The 15,780-nt window shown below is 43.1% G+C and overlaps 1 protein-coding gene across 1 annotated transcript in view; it reads right to left on the minus strand.

The window, feature by feature from the left end:
* Window positions 1–15,780, minus strand: part of egln2 (egl-9 family hypoxia-inducible factor 2) — a 116,603-nt gene that overhangs the window by 6,148 nt on the left and 94,675 nt on the right. The gene's annotated exons all lie outside the window — the stretch shown is intronic.

A 15,780-nucleotide genomic window follows, 5' to 3' on the forward strand; every position in this document is an offset into this window, starting at 1 on the left:
GCCACTGGGAAATGTAGGATATTTTAAGTAGCACTGCTACAAGGTAGTCAAGTCAAGTGGCTTCATTGCCATACCGTCTATACAACGACATTTATTTCTATAGCACATTTTCATACAAATAGCATAGATCAAAGTGCTTTACAAGATGAAGAAAGAAAAGTTTATAAGAAGAAAAAAAAGATTAGGTAATACTAAGTAACAAATAATAAAGTAAGGACTGATGGCCGTGAGGATAGAAAAAACAAACAAACAAAAAAAAACGCACAAGGGCTGGAAAAAAAAGCAAAATCTGCAGGGGTCCAAAGGCCACGAGACCACCCATACCCCCTGAGAATTTTACCTAACATAAATTACCTCACTCAGTCTTTATGGTTGTTAGGCTTCATGTGGAAGAATTTAAGGATGATGGTCATGTGCACCTCTGGCCTTTGTGGCGGACGGCCGGGGTCCTTAGGAGGAAATTGGTAACTGCACTGCTGCAACAAAATTTGATGCGTCTGAGAAACTGATGCGAGTTTGGAGGAAGCAAAAAAATAAAAAATAAACAAGTGTCGTATTTTTGAAAGGGTGTCTGATTTTATGATTGATTTTTCGGGTTTCAAGACCAAAGTTATACGTGAGTATATACGGTAGGTACACCCATGGTAATGATATCTGCTGTGGAGGACTACATTAGGATCCTGAAAGTGATTAGGCAAATTGAAAATTGTATTTACTCTGATTGTTTAGACAGTTCAGCCATTTCTGATTCAGCTTCAGTCAAACTTTCCAGATCCCAACTGCAGTCAATGTGTGGCCAAAATCAGCAGCCCCAATTCAGCCACGGGGTGAGTGGGTCTAAGAAGTCCAAATGTAATCCCTAGAAACGCAATTTAGACAAATCCGAGCAAAGGTTTTACATATATGGGGATTTCATCCTTACTCTGGCCCTGAGGGAATCAGGAATTCTTGAGAAGAGTGTTGTATGAGATGGCTGGCAGCTCAGACCGGCTGGGACACCCTGAGAATGGAAGGACAGGGGAAGGCAGCAGCATTTAGACACTGCCTCCCCCAAAACGCTAGATGGTAGCTCTCCTGGAGTGTAGCTTTTCCCCGGATTCCCACAGGACATCCTGGGACTTGGACTTCGGTATCTCAGCCCTGTTCGGTGCCGCAAGGGGGTGCTATGGAAGAACCTGAGGAGTCATGCTTCCCTTATAGCCTGGAAGTCACAAAGACGGAAGCCCCAAAGTACTTCCAGGATGATTAAAGAACATGACTTCTCCATCTGACCCAGAAGTGCTGGCAAGTCACATGGGAGGAAGAACAGAAGCACTTCCAGATCAAGGACTATATAAAGGACTGCTGAGAACCCAGCAAGAGAGCCAGAGTCAGGTGGAGGTGGACGAAGCTTGCTGGGAGGTGTGGAGGAGGAGAAGAGAATTGTTATTGTGTGCTATTTTCATTATTTACTTGTTATTTGTGGCTGTGGTGCATAGGGGCACTAAAAAAGGCATTAAAATATTTCTTGGGGCTTTTACCTGGTGTCCTGAGTGTCTGTCTGTTGGGTTTAAAGGGGCAACAGTGACCCCTAGTGTCCATAGTGTCAAGGAACCAGTTTGAAAACTCAAGCCAAGCACAAGGTGAACTTTAAAACACTGATAAAAACACATTACTTTAACATGGCTTTCTCATAGCTTCATCTTAGTTAAATCCTGATGCTCTGTATATTCAATTAATTATCATTATTATTCATGGTGGCTCCAAAATCCAGTTTTCTGTGGTGGCGATCTGCGCCACCACCACCCAATCAAAGCACCATGATGCCCTTACATTGATGGATTAAAGGCCAGAAGTACACATGACCTTCATCATCAAATTCTTCCATGAGAACCCTGAATACAATGAGGACTGACGGAGGTCATTTATGTTAGGTAGCATGCACTCGGGGTGGGGGGGCATTGGGTGGTCTTGTGGCCTCGGACCCCCTGCAGATTGTATGTTAAACTGGTGCAATAAAAACTCTCTCACTCTGAATGTAAAAAAGACCAAAGAAATGATATTTGATTTTAAGAGACAGAAATCTGTATGTTCACATATTGTAGTTCTGGGAGAGGAGGTAGAAATAGTGAATGAATATAAATACTTAGGAACTTACCTAGATAACAATCTTAACTGGAATACAAATACAAAAAAATTATTTTCTAAATGCAACCAGCGCTTATTTCTCCTCCATAAACTCAAACTATTTAAAGTAGACAAGGACCTCATGTTGTCCTTCTATCGCAGTATGATCCAGTCCGTGATCACTTTCAGTTTCATTACCTGGTTTAATAGTCTGACAAACCAAAACTCAAAAAAGCTCCAGCAGATTATGAAGTATGCAGCTAAAGTTATTGGGGCTGATGTAGATGATTTGACAAGTGTGTGTCAGAGGGCAATGCTAAAGAAACTGGAAATCATCTCAACTGATGACAGACATCCATTACATGTAGAACTAAACTTCAGTAAATCAGGAAGGATAGTTGCTTTAAAAACACACACAAATTGCTCCAGAAACTCCTTTCTTCCTAGTGCCATATGACTTTTCAATTAGAAATATCGGAGATAATGTTTAAGGTTTTGATATATATCCTGTTACCTTTTTTTTTTTTTTGGTATAAATATGTTTTATCTAACTGCCTTACCTTAACCTTTCTTATTTCTATTTGTCTGTTTTATTTCATTCTGTCTGTTACCTGTTATTAGATGCAACTGAGAAGGCAAATTTCATGTTTTCCTGTGTAAACATGACTAAATAAAGAAACCTAACCTAAACCTAACCTAACCTAAGATTGTTTTTGTCTCCAGCCGTCTGGAGTTTATTTTTTGTTTTTTCTGTCCTCCCTGGCCATTGGACCTTACTTTATTCTATGTTAATCAGTGTTCCCTAATTTTAATTATTTATTTAGTCTTTTTTCTCTTTCTTCATCATGTAACGCCCTTTGAGCTACATTGTTTGTATGAAAATGTGCTATACAAATAAATGTTGTTGTTGTCAACAAACTCACCCTTATACCGATGTGGGGACATGTTGTGAAATTAAAGGGTTCAAAGTGTATTATTGTCGTTTGGCCTGAGGGGTTTATGTGCAAAAGCTGCCACAGGACAATGCAGGCTACAGGTAAACATTCACAAAATGGGACTCGCACCTTCAAAGTGTATGAATTTTTAATAAAAAGCCCTGGAATTCTCTTACCTAAAACTATGAGTGACGCTCGTTTCTTCCAGTTTTTCTTATTTCTGTGAACACAATGGCAGACAGCTCACTTACTTGAGGAGTTGCTGCGACAGGTAATGGGATTGTTTGGTTGCTAAGGTCAGTTAGAAAAGCGTCTGGCAGTGGATGCATCACTTTTACGATCAGGGGTACAATTGTGGTGTTTTGAAATATTACTGAGGTTTGGCAAGGTGAACATAATGATTACACAGAGAATATACAGCCATGTGAAAAAGTAAATGCATCCCATGAAACTGTTGACTTTTCCAACATATGTTAACAGGCAAACAGTAGATCCTCATCCTAACCGGGCCTACAGATAAAGGCAAGAGTGTGTGGTAAAGTGAGGTCCGCAGCTCTTTGGCATCTTTTTAAATAATCGCCGCACTAGCATCTTGGTAGGAGGGGATGTGGTAGCCTGACGAGGGAGCGACACGGAAGCGGACAGCTCTACACTAAGTGCTGTCACACACGTGCGAGTAGGTGACAGCTAAAGGGCTTGAGTAAGTGTAATACCACATCAGGCCAGGGGGCGGTAAGGTGCACTGACTGTCTTTGTCAGTTCCTTGCAGACCCTTTCTGGGAAATCCCGGTAGATGATGACATCACTTCCGGTTCCGGTGCCCTGGATGACGTCACTTCAGGTTCTGACAACATCACTTTTGGTTCCGGCCCCTTTGATAGCGTCACTTCCTCTACAGGCCTTTAAAGCCGATATCTTGCTTCTAGTTAATCAATTCTGTTTTGTACTCAGTCTTGCGAACAACTCTGTTCTTATCTAAACCTTTTGCAGCCAAGGATATTATACGGGTGGCTGCCCCAAACCATTATGATGTCTGGTGTCAATTATTATCACAGTGCACAGGTGTAGGATCGTCCGTGACCCTAATTGGCACCGGGAGCTGCTAACTGACACACCTGTGTCACGTCCCCATTTTAAATGGGAAAGCTCGAGCGCAAGGATGGAGGATTGAAAAGAAAAGACAGAATGGAGGTTATTGAGTGAAGGAGGTAAGGAGGTGAATAGAATCGGAGCAAGAGCAAGCGTAACAGAGCAGGCTCACGGAAGAGAAGGCAGGCAGCTGGCAGGAGAGACGCCGGGAAGAAGTGAGTGGGCAACAAACTGTTACAAGGAGCGGGAGTGACTGGGAGTTTGCACGGCCCGCTGCGAAAGACCGGGAAGGCAGTGGGAGTCAAACAGCCTTGGGACAAGAGCCCTAGCATGAGCGCCATGGCCGGTCTGGCGAGTGCAACTGTCCGTAGCCATGGGACGGCAGACAACCAGACCTGTGGAAGGTCAGCTGCACCCGTTGGAAAGACATCTCCTCTGCTGCAAGACCCATATGGAATAAGCCAGTGTTAAAGGAAGAAGGCAAGTAGAGTAGAAGAAGAGTATAAGTTCAAGGAGGTTCTGCTGAAGCTTTATAACACACTGGTGAGGCCTCATCTGGAAAACTGGGTGTAGTTTTGCTCTCCAGGATACAAAAAGGACATAACAGCACAAGAGAAAGTCCAGAGACTAGGCTGATTCCAGGGCTGTTGAATCAATAAAGCCCAGTGACTTTAGAACATTAGAACAATCTAGATGACTGTGTGGGTGTGAAGGATGACAAGAGGACAACCGACCCCGAGGTGGTCCGGCAGACGCCGACGGAGGCAGCCAAGACCGTGAGGAAGGGGGGGGTGGTCGGGATGGTGGGCTCGTATAACTCAGTAACTGGTGGTGGGTTTTTAGCTTGGTTTTAAACATTTGGATTTCACTATTTTTATGGATTATTTATAAACTTAGAGAACTGCACTTTGGACACGGTTTGGTTTCTGTTTTTTAATAAAAGCACTTTTGCACTTTGCACCATCCCGTTGCTTAGCATGTGTTTTGTCCCCATCTGTCAGCTCATTCGGTTACGTTATCGACGGTGTTGGGTTGAAGAGGCTCCCAAATACGGAAGAGTGAGCGTGGAGTAGGACACACACCGTCACAAGGTGTTCTAAAACTTTGAACCAGTAATATAATAATAATAAATAATACATTTTATTTATATAGCGCCTTTCCCATTCTCAAGGCACTTACAGAATATAAGAAAGGTCTGTTTTCCCTTTGACATTAAGAAGTTGATCAGTGCCCATCCATCCATTATCTAACCTACTACATCCTAACTACAGGGTCACGGGGGTCTGCTGGAGACAATCCCAGCTAACACAGGGCACAAGGCAGGAAACAAACCCTGGGCAGGGTGCCAGCCCACCGCAGGGCACGCACACACACACACACACACACCAAGCACACACTAGGCACAATTTAGAATCACCAATGCACCAACCTGCCTGTCTTTGGACTGTGGGAGGAAACCCACACAGACACGGGGAGAACATGCAAACTCCACATAGGAGTCTCCTAATTGCAAGGCAGCAGCGCTACCCACTGCACCACTGTGCCGCCCCCTGATCAGTGTCAAGGAAACAAATTTAATCCACTTGGTTTCAATGCTGAATAACATCCAAGGTGACTGAATATTTTTCAAAGACACAGAATTCATTACTTGTACAAATTCAGGTTCCTATCTCTACAACATCTAACATAATGACCGCTTTGATGGTTACACAAACTTTCAAGCCTGTAAGTGTCTTGGTGACAACCACCGTATCCAGTGACAAATAACACCAGTCCCCAAAAAAATCCCCCTTCAACATAAATTCCTTATCAGCCCTCTCCATTTTTAATCTCTCCAGCATCTTATTGTTTACATTCTTCGAAAACCCTTTTGACTCCAACGACTACGGCTATCTGCTCTTTGAATGCTTCATCACGCAGGGAAGTTAAAAATGACTTTTCCCAAATTAAAAACAAAAAAACAAGCAGGACAAGTTTAGGGGTCATGGTGCGTCAAGACCGACAGGAAATTCCTGTTATCGACGTGTGTTTCCTGTCCATGTTGGCCTCGCACCCATATGAGGAATTACGAAGGAAAGAAGAGTGGATAGCTTCATGAAAGACCGTCAATATCGCTGTGTGTGTGTGTGTGTGTGTTGATACAATGGTTCTAGGGAAGGAACAGCAGCCCCTCCAACTCCCCCCCCCCCCCATCATTTGTATAGACAAGGAAAGCAAATATCCCGCAAGAATTTATGACTTCCACAAGTGCATGCTGACAGCCCCTTCAGAAGAGAGATCCATTATTTTAGCCATTCCTCAGCACCACGTCATCCGGTACCCTCCCCCCCCCCCTTTTTTTGTGTAGAAAGTCCATGCAGGTCACGAAAATATGAAATCTGAAATGCTGTGAGGCATTTCTACCTTAATAAGGCTGATACATGACCCTCAGCTGCCTTCTTGTTGGTTGCCCCTGGGTTGCTGTTCTACAGTGCATCCGGAAAGTATTCACAGCGCATCACTTTTTCCATATTTTGTTATGTTACAGCCTTATTCCAAAATGGATTAAATTCATTTTTTTCCCTCAGAATTCTACACACAACACCCCATAATGACAACGCGAAAAAAGTTTACTTGAGGTTTTTGCAAATTTATTAAAAATAAAAAAATTGAGAAAGCACATGTACATAAGTATTCACAGCCTTTGCCGTGAAGCTCGAAATTGAGCTCAGGTGCATCCTGTTTCCCCTGATCATCCTTGAGATGTTTCTGCAGCTTCATTGGAGTCCACCTGTGGTACATTCAGTTGACTGGACATGATTTGGAAAGGCACACACCTGTCTATAGTAGGTCCCACAGTTGACAGTTCATGTCAGAGCACAAACCAAGCATGAAGTCAACGGAATTGTCTGTAGACCTCCGAGACAGGATTGTCTCGAGGCACAAATCTGGGGAAGGTTACAGAAAAACTTCTGCTGCATTGAAGGTCTCAATGAGCACAGTGGCCTCCATCATCCGTAAATGCAAGAAGTTCGAAACCACCAGAACTCTTCCTAGAGCTGGCCAGCCATCTAAACTGAGCGATCGGGGGAGAAGGGCCTTAGTCAGGGAGGTGACCAAGAACCCGATGGTCACTCTGTCAGAGCTTCAGAGGTCCTTTGTGGAGAGAGGAGAAACTTCCAGAAGGATAACCATCTCTGCAACAATCCCCCAATCAGGCCTGTATGGTAGAGTGGCCAGATGGAAGCCACTCCTTAGTAAAAGGCACATGGCAGCTCGCCTGGAGTTTGCCAAAACGCACCTGAAGGACTCTCAGACCATGAGAAAGAAAATTCTCTGATCTGATGAGACAAAGATTGAACTCTTTGGTGTGAATGCCAGGCGTTACATTTGGGGGAAACCTGGCACCATCCCTACAGTGAAGCATGGTGGTGGCAGCATCATGCTGTGGAAATGTTTGTCAGCGGCAGGGACTGGGAGACTAGTCAGGATAAAGGGAAAGATGACTGCAGCAATGTACAGAGACATCCTGGATGAAAACCTGCTCCAGAGCGCTCTTGACCTCAGACTGGGGCGACGGTTCATCTTTCAGCAGGACAACGACCCTAAGCACACAGCCAAGATATCAAAGGAGTGGCTTCAGGACAACTCTGTGAATGTCCTTGAGTGGCCCAGCCAGAGCCCAGACTTGAATCCGATTGAACATCTCTGGAGACATCTTAAAATGGCTGTGCACCGACGCTTCCCATCCAACCTGATGGAGCTTGAGAGGTGCTGCAAAGAGGAATGGGCGAAACTGGCCAAGGATAGGTGTGCCAAGCTTGTGGCATCATATTCAACAAGACTTGAGGCTGGAATTGCTGCCAAAGGTGCATCGACAAAGTATTGAGCAAAGGCTGTGAATACTTATGTACCTGTGCTTTCTCAATTTTTTTATTTTTAATAAATTTGCAAAAACCTCAAGTAAACTTTTTTCACGTTGTCATTATGGGGGTGTGTGTAGAATTCTGAGGAAAAAAATGAGTTTAATCCATTTTGGAATAAGGCTGTAACATAACAAAATGTGGAAAAAGTGATGCGCTGGGAATACTTTCCGGATGCACTGTACATGCTACACTGATCCCTCTCCCAATTGGACAGAGGCAGTGGTGCAGAAAGAATTATGTTTCTAGACTTCTCTAGCTCCTTCAACACCATCCAGCCTCTGCTCCTTAGGGACAAACTGACAGAGAAGGGAGTAGATTCATACCTGGTGACATGGATTGTGGACTATCTTACACACAGACCTCAGTATGTGCGTCTCGGGAACTGCACGTCTGACATTGTGGTCAGCAGCACAGGAGCGCCGCAGGGGACTGTACTTTCTGCGGTCCTGTTCAGCCTATATACATCAGATTTCCAATACAACTCGGAGTCCTGCCACGTGCAAAAGTTCGCTGACGACACTGCTATCGTGGGCTGCATCAGGAGTGGACAGGAGGAGGAGTATAGGAACCTAATCAAGGACTTTGTTAAATGGTGTGACTCAAACCACCTACACCTGAACACCAGCAAAACCAAAGTGCTGGTGGTGGATTTTAGGAGGCCCAGGCCCCTCATGGACCCCGTGATCATCAGAGGTGACTGTGTGCAGACCTATAAATACCTGGGAGTGCAGCTGGATGATTAATTGGACTGGACTGCCAATACTGATGATCTGTGCAAGAGAGGACAGAGCCGACTATACTTCCTTAGAAGGCTGGCGTCCTTCAACATCTGCAATAAGATGCTGCAGATGTTCTATCAGACGGTTGTGGTGAGTGTCCTCTTCTACACGGTGGTGTGCTGGGGAGGCAGCATAAAGAAGAGGGACGCCTCACGCCTGGACAAACTGGTGAGGAAGGCAGGCTCTATTGTAGGCACGGAGCTGGACAGTTTGACATCTGTGGCAGAGCGACGGGCGCTGAGCAGCCTCATGTCAATCATGGAGAATCCACTGCATCCACTAAACAGAATCATCTCCAGACAGAGGAGCAGCTTCAGCCACAGACTGCTGTCACCGTCCTGCTCCACTGACAGACTGAGAAGATCGTTCCTCCACCACACTATGAGACTCTTCAATTCCACCCAGGGGGTAAACGTTAAAATTATACAAAGATATTGTCTGTCTGTATACCTGCATTGTTATCACTCTTTAATTGAATATTGTTTTTATCAGTATGCTGCTGCTGGAGTATGTGAATTCCCCCTTGGGATTAATAAAGTATCTATCTATCTATCTATCTATCTATCTATCTATCTATCTATCTATCTATCTATCTATCTATCTATCTATCTATCTATCTATCTATCTATCTATCTATCTATCTATCTATCTATCTATCTATCTATCTATCTATCTATCTATCTATCTATCTACTTTCATACTCGCATCCAAGCAAAGTTTTATAAAATGAGGCCCCGGGCCTGGAATGCGTAAAGTTGGGGTCATGCATGTAATAATTCTTTACATTTATATAGCGCTTTTCTCACTACTCAATGCACTTTGCATAGTGAGTGGGGATTCACTTCAACCACCACCAATGTGTAGCACCCACCTGGATGGTGCAACAGCAGCCATTTTTGCTGCGATACGCTCGCCACACACAAACTATTAAGTGTTGAAGAGGTGTGAGAAAGATTGCCAGTTAGAGATGGGAAATGATTATGGGGCCAGAACGACTATGCCATGGAAGACAATTTAGCCTGGATATTGGGTTACACCCTGCTCTTTACAAAAGGATGCCCAGGGATCTTTTATAACCACAGAAAGTCAGGTTCTCAGTATAAGCTTAAATAAGTTGGGTGTGTGTGTATGTGTGGTGTGCTGGATGTATGAACAGACCTCAGTGGATATTCCGATTCATTTTAGTGGTTATATGAATTCATACCCTGGCCACCCAGTTTCAGTAAAGACGCACATCCTTCTTCCCGCCTCCAACTTTAGATTTCACCGTTGCTCCGTCTACTTCACGTTTTTTTCTTAATGTATCTACAGGCAGAATCAAAGCCTCAGTTCCCTTGGGGCTCCCCTGGGGTTTACATAACACACACTCAGCATGTTTATGGAAAACGGCTGTTAAGACACAAGTGATTGGCAGGCCTAAGTAGGTCAGAGGTGAGGACTAAGCTGGCAGGAGACTCCTTGAATGATCGGCTGTGGACATGTGGCCCAGTCACGTCACAAGGCCTGGATGGATGTGACACCTCCCAGGCGGTGGTGCTGATAAGACTAATCCAGTGGCCTTGTGTGATGGCAGGCACTGTAGCCAAGTATCAGCATAAGTGAAGTAGAGATTGATTACCTCTCAGTGTAAAGATGACACAAGATCCTGCAGCAGTGGTAAAACACCATGACAGGTGGGACTGGCAGCAGTGTAAAGTCATTTCCTGAACTGTGTCAAATGGAGATCATTACAGCAATTTTGTCACAAGCAGACCATTCAGCCTAACAAAGCTAACCAATTCTATTCATTAACTTCTCCAAAATAATATCAAGTCAAGTTTTCAAGGTCCCCAAAGCCCTACACTACTTGGTCATTTATTTGGTGTGCCTATAGTCTGTTGTGTGCAGAAAAACGTCCTGTTGTTTGTTCGAAATCTTCCCTAATGTTTCCATCAGAGTCCATGTGTTCTTACTGACACTAGAACAATGGACTCAGTAACCCCCCTCATAATTTGAAACACTTCAGTCATGTTAACTTTGTTTGCTGAAAAGTTCAGCTCCTTCATTAATACCTCACAATCCCAGAATCAGCCTAGTCGCTCAACTCTGGACTTTCTCTAGTGCTGCTATGTCTTGTTTCAATCATGGAAACCAAAAACTGCATAATGCAGTTGAGGTGAGGCCTCAACCTTTGTGTCATACAGGTTAAGTGCAACCTCCACTGACTCCACATATCTGGGGTGCTATAGAATTTAATATCTAGAACTATCTAGGATTCATGTTTTTTTTTTTTTTGTTGTTGTTCTTTATTTCGCCTTATACAATTTCTTGTATTAGGAATTTGGTAGTTTTCGCATACCCCTTGGGGTCAGAGCGCAGGGTCAGCCATTGTACAGCGCCCCTGGAGCAATTACAGGTTAAGGGCCTTGCTCAAGGGCCCAGCAGAGTAGGATCTCTTTTGGCAGTGACGGGGATTCGAACCGGCAACCTTCTGGATACAGACAGACAGACAGACAGACAGACAGACAGATAGATAGATATGAAAGGCACTATATATACAATGTTACACTTGTACACATTGGGGACATCTTAAAGACTCTAGTGGTAGCAATTCCTTGCTGATGCCCAAGGTGGTACTATATACTAATGCCTCTATTCTTCCTCCCTCTGCAGACCAGATGATTGACAATGTTACCACCTCTGATGTCACTTACGGAGTCCATCCACATGGACCCACTTCTTCCTGCCAGAAGTGTTGCCATCTTGGCCAGTCTAATTTCAGCAAGAGAATCTAACTTCGGACCTCCAGAGCTAAACTCCACTGTGGAGGTGGTCACTTTATATTATGTGCCAGTGATTAACACCTAGTGACACTATGGTTAAGATTAGGGTTGGGGGAGGGGTTATCTGACTCAAGTCAAGTAAAACAGGTGACTAAAACCTGCAATCCAATTGGCTGTGCAGTGGAACGACTGAATTGCAGAGCTGCAAAGGTCGCTAGCTAGCTAGCTAGCTAGCTAGCTAGCTAGCTAGCTAGCTAGCGATAGATAGATAGATAGATAGATAGATAGATAGATAGATAGATAGATAGATAGATAGATAGATAGATAGATAGATAGATAGATAGATAGATAGATAGATAGATAGATAGATAGATAGATAGATAGATAGATAGGAAAGGCACTATATAATAGATAGATAGATAGATAGATAGATAGATAGATAGATAGATAGATAGATAGATAGATAGATAGATAGATAGATAGATAGATAGATAGATAGATAGATAGATAGATAGATAGATAGATAGATAGATAGATAGATAGATAGATAGACAGATCGATCTGACAGGCACTTGTTTTTTCACTTCCCTTTCTCTTTACCACCCCTTCTGTTATCCTTCACCACTCAAACTGCTTTTGGGTGCAGTGCTGTATGTGTGCTCATGATTTGTGGTTTCCAAGTGTGCTTTTATGTGTACTTTCATAAGAACACGCATTGTTTTCTAAGAATTAGCACCAACAGGCTTAGCTGGGATGTCACAGTTTCTGTGAGGCCTCTTTACCACAAGGTGATTTCCTGTCCAGCTACGACGTGGTACACGTCAGACACTTAAGAGAGCTCAACTGTAAAATGGCCCTTTATCTTAATCTTTAACTTCAGTTCTATTTATCATGTTTTACACTGTCTGTTTCCTCTTTAATCCCATGTCCTCCAGCCACATGGCTTTGTCCAGGGTTCAGAGGGGTCTCCACTGTTTTTCTAACTCTTTATTTGGGTTTAGTTCTCAACAGATGTTTGATGTGGGACTCCTCAATGGTCTGGTGTCTGTTTTATTTTGTAACACAGATACTTAGTACTAAAAAGCCAAATCTGTTAAGATTCAGTTTCTACAAAGCTAGCGTCTCCTGAGGTGACCTGCTCACAAATCACAAAGAGAGTCAGTGTTAGCTACTGAACCACCGGGATGGTGAAGACCACCCTGTATATAACACCATATGTGTACTTTATGATTATTTATTTACCTATTTATGTATTTAAAGAGCTACTGTAAAAACCCAGATTTCCCTCTGGGTACAAATTAAGTAAGTAAGTAAGCCAGTTAGTTTGTTCGTTTCTTTCTCTTTCTTTCTTTCTTTCTTTCTTTCTTTCTTTCTTTCTTTCTTTCTTTCTTTCTTTCTTTCTTTCTTTCTTTCTTTCTTTCTTTCTTTCTTTCTTTCTTTCTTTCTTTCTTTCTTATAGTGCCCTTTCAATCCATCTATGTGCCTTTTAATGTACCGAATGGTGCCTATTCAATCTATCAATTATATAGTTCATATTTGTTCTATCCATCCATCTATCTATCCATCCATCTATCTATAGCCACAGGAGTTGGTGTAAATTCTACGGAGGGTGCAGAAGCTCATTCAAGTGTGACTTGCACGTGGTCAGATGGCACATGAAGGCACACTTAATTTTTTCGGCTCTTGCATGCTCCTCACTTCTCATTCACCCCAAGCAGACAAACTCAGCTTTGTGGTCCATGAATGTTTTACGTTCACACAAAGAGCTACCATAAGTTTCCCTGAGACAGGTTCCAGTCTGTCCCGCTTGATTTGGGCCAGAGCTGCACTCGACTACACGTCCGTCTCAGACGAGATACGACTGTCCCGGCCCACTGACACCTCTATAACTTCTCCAATATAGTAAAACTGCTAGGGAGTCAACAAGTTGTTTTTTTTGTCCCAAAGACCACACGCAGATAGTATGATCATATTTTTAATATTTGATTCTTTACAGGTGGCCCTAGCCCTCCAAGAGCCACCCGTAGAAGGTGAAAAATGACAAATTTGTAGAAGAATATATGCTGTATTGGTATTGTATTTATGTGGACATTTTTTTTTTTTGTTCTTTATTTCGCCTTATACGATTTCTCGTATTAGGAATTTGTTAGTTTTCGCATACCCCTTGGGGTCAGAGAGCAGGGTCAGCCATTGTACAGCGCCCCTGGAGCAATTACAGGTTAAGGGTCTTGCTCAAGGGCCCAGCAGAGTAGGATCTCTTTTAGCAGTGACGGGGATTCGAACCGGCAACCTTCGGGATACCAGCGCAGATCCTTAGCCTCAGAGCCACCACTCCACCCCAAGTATCTCTATTCAGAGTTTGCATTCTGCTCTGCTAGCTTTAAATCTTATCACTAGGAAAACATATTTTGTTGTTTAACAACAAGTAATGAACGGGGTTTCATTTATGTTAAATACTTTCATGCAAGTTATCTTCTTTAGGTTTGAACCAAAGCTGTACCTTTATAGGTACTTATTTAGTATATCATACCCATAAAATCTGCAGGCAGTCATTAGTGTTAAGTGAAGGTGATGTGACTTATGTTCTGTTTCTGTTAAAGGGGTATCTCAGATTTTAAAGATTCACATTTTACATTCCCATTTAATTATTTGGCTGACACATTTATCCAAGGCGAACTTTTTCAATACAATTGGTTCCATTTCTTTTGGTTTTAGAAATGGAGAACAGGCAAGTCAAATGATTTATAGGGGGTCACACAATCGAGTCAGTGGTGGGATTTGAACTCACCTCAGGATTTTAAAGTCCAAAGTCTTCACCACTTACCCCATACTGTCTATGCTCTTACTGAGAAGACAATTAATAATCTCTGGAAGTAATAAAGCAGATGATATGCTTGATAACTAAGGGTCACCAAAAAGTCTCCAGACATGACTGACCTAAGTTTAGTTTGGTATCAACTAGGCAGTCTGGGACTAAATTATGGTATGGCAAGAATCGAGGGGAGATTTTCAAGCTATACAGAGTGAAGGCTACTGTGTTAATTGGATATTCAGGTCTTCATTGTTAATGTTCTGGATCAGCATTAATCTTGACCTTTATTTGTTCAATTCAAATATTGTGGCTTAGTTTTGTTCAACAGATTTCAAACATAAGCTCATGGGGTATCGTTTTAGACATTTTCAAGGTCCGTGATTACGAAAATGATGTTATTTTTGAGGGGCGGCATGGTGGCGCAGTGGGTAGCGCTGCTGCCTCGCAGTTGGGAGACCTCGGGACCCGGGTTCACTTCCCGGGTCCTCCCTGCGTGGAGTTTGCATGTTCTCCCCGTGTCTGCGTGGGTTTCCTCTGGGCGCTCCGGTTTCCTCCCACAGTCCAAAGACATGCCGGTTAGGTGGATTGGCGATTCTAAATTGGCCCTAGTGTGTGCTTGGTGTGTGGGTGTGTTTGTGTGTGGGTCCTGCGGTGGGTTGGCACCCTGCCCGGGATTGGTTCCTGCCTTGTGCCCTGTGTTGGCTGGGATTGGCTCCAGCAGACCCCCGTGACCCTGTGTTCGGATTCAACGGGTTGGTAAATAGATGGATGGATGGATGTTATTTTTGATGTGTGATCCTTTACTAGAGATCTTAGCCATCCATGGACATCAATTAGACATTTAAATTGTCTCACATGTTCTAACATTTCAAATATATGGTGCAGCTATTCCTGTTTATTATCTACTTCTACCTCTTGAAATAAATCATTACGTTTCAGATGCACCCTGAATAAGGGCAGCTTACGTTAGGTAAGACTGTTTTTATATAGCACCTTTTCCAATATTTTAGTACATACATACTTGACCTGTGGCTTATGTGAGTCAGGTCACGCGAGATTTTTTAATGGCCGTTTTTGGTATTGCTTATTGTTGCCCAACGTTGGTCACCATAAACACCCATTCGATAAGCAAATTTGTTATCTCCATCTTAAATTAAAACACGAGAACATGAGATTCAAATTTTTTCAAAACATTTTGTGTTACTCCCTAAAGTAAAATGTATCTTAAAATTCTAAAATACAAGTGCAGACATGTGGCAAGGTCCACTGAGGGTGACACGTGAAGTTCAGTGGGAAGATTAAACAATAGCTTGATGTCTTTTTATAGAGCCTTTTCAAAATATACCTCACCCCCTCCATTCAAGGCACTTTATTGCCATTGTAGCAAATGAA

The sequence above is a fragment of the Erpetoichthys calabaricus genome, chromosome 1 (assembly GCF_900747795.2).
Source record: "Erpetoichthys calabaricus chromosome 1, fErpCal1.3, whole genome shotgun sequence".
In the NCBI taxonomy this organism is placed as follows: domain Eukaryota; kingdom Metazoa; phylum Chordata; class Cladistia; order Polypteriformes; family Polypteridae; genus Erpetoichthys; species Erpetoichthys calabaricus.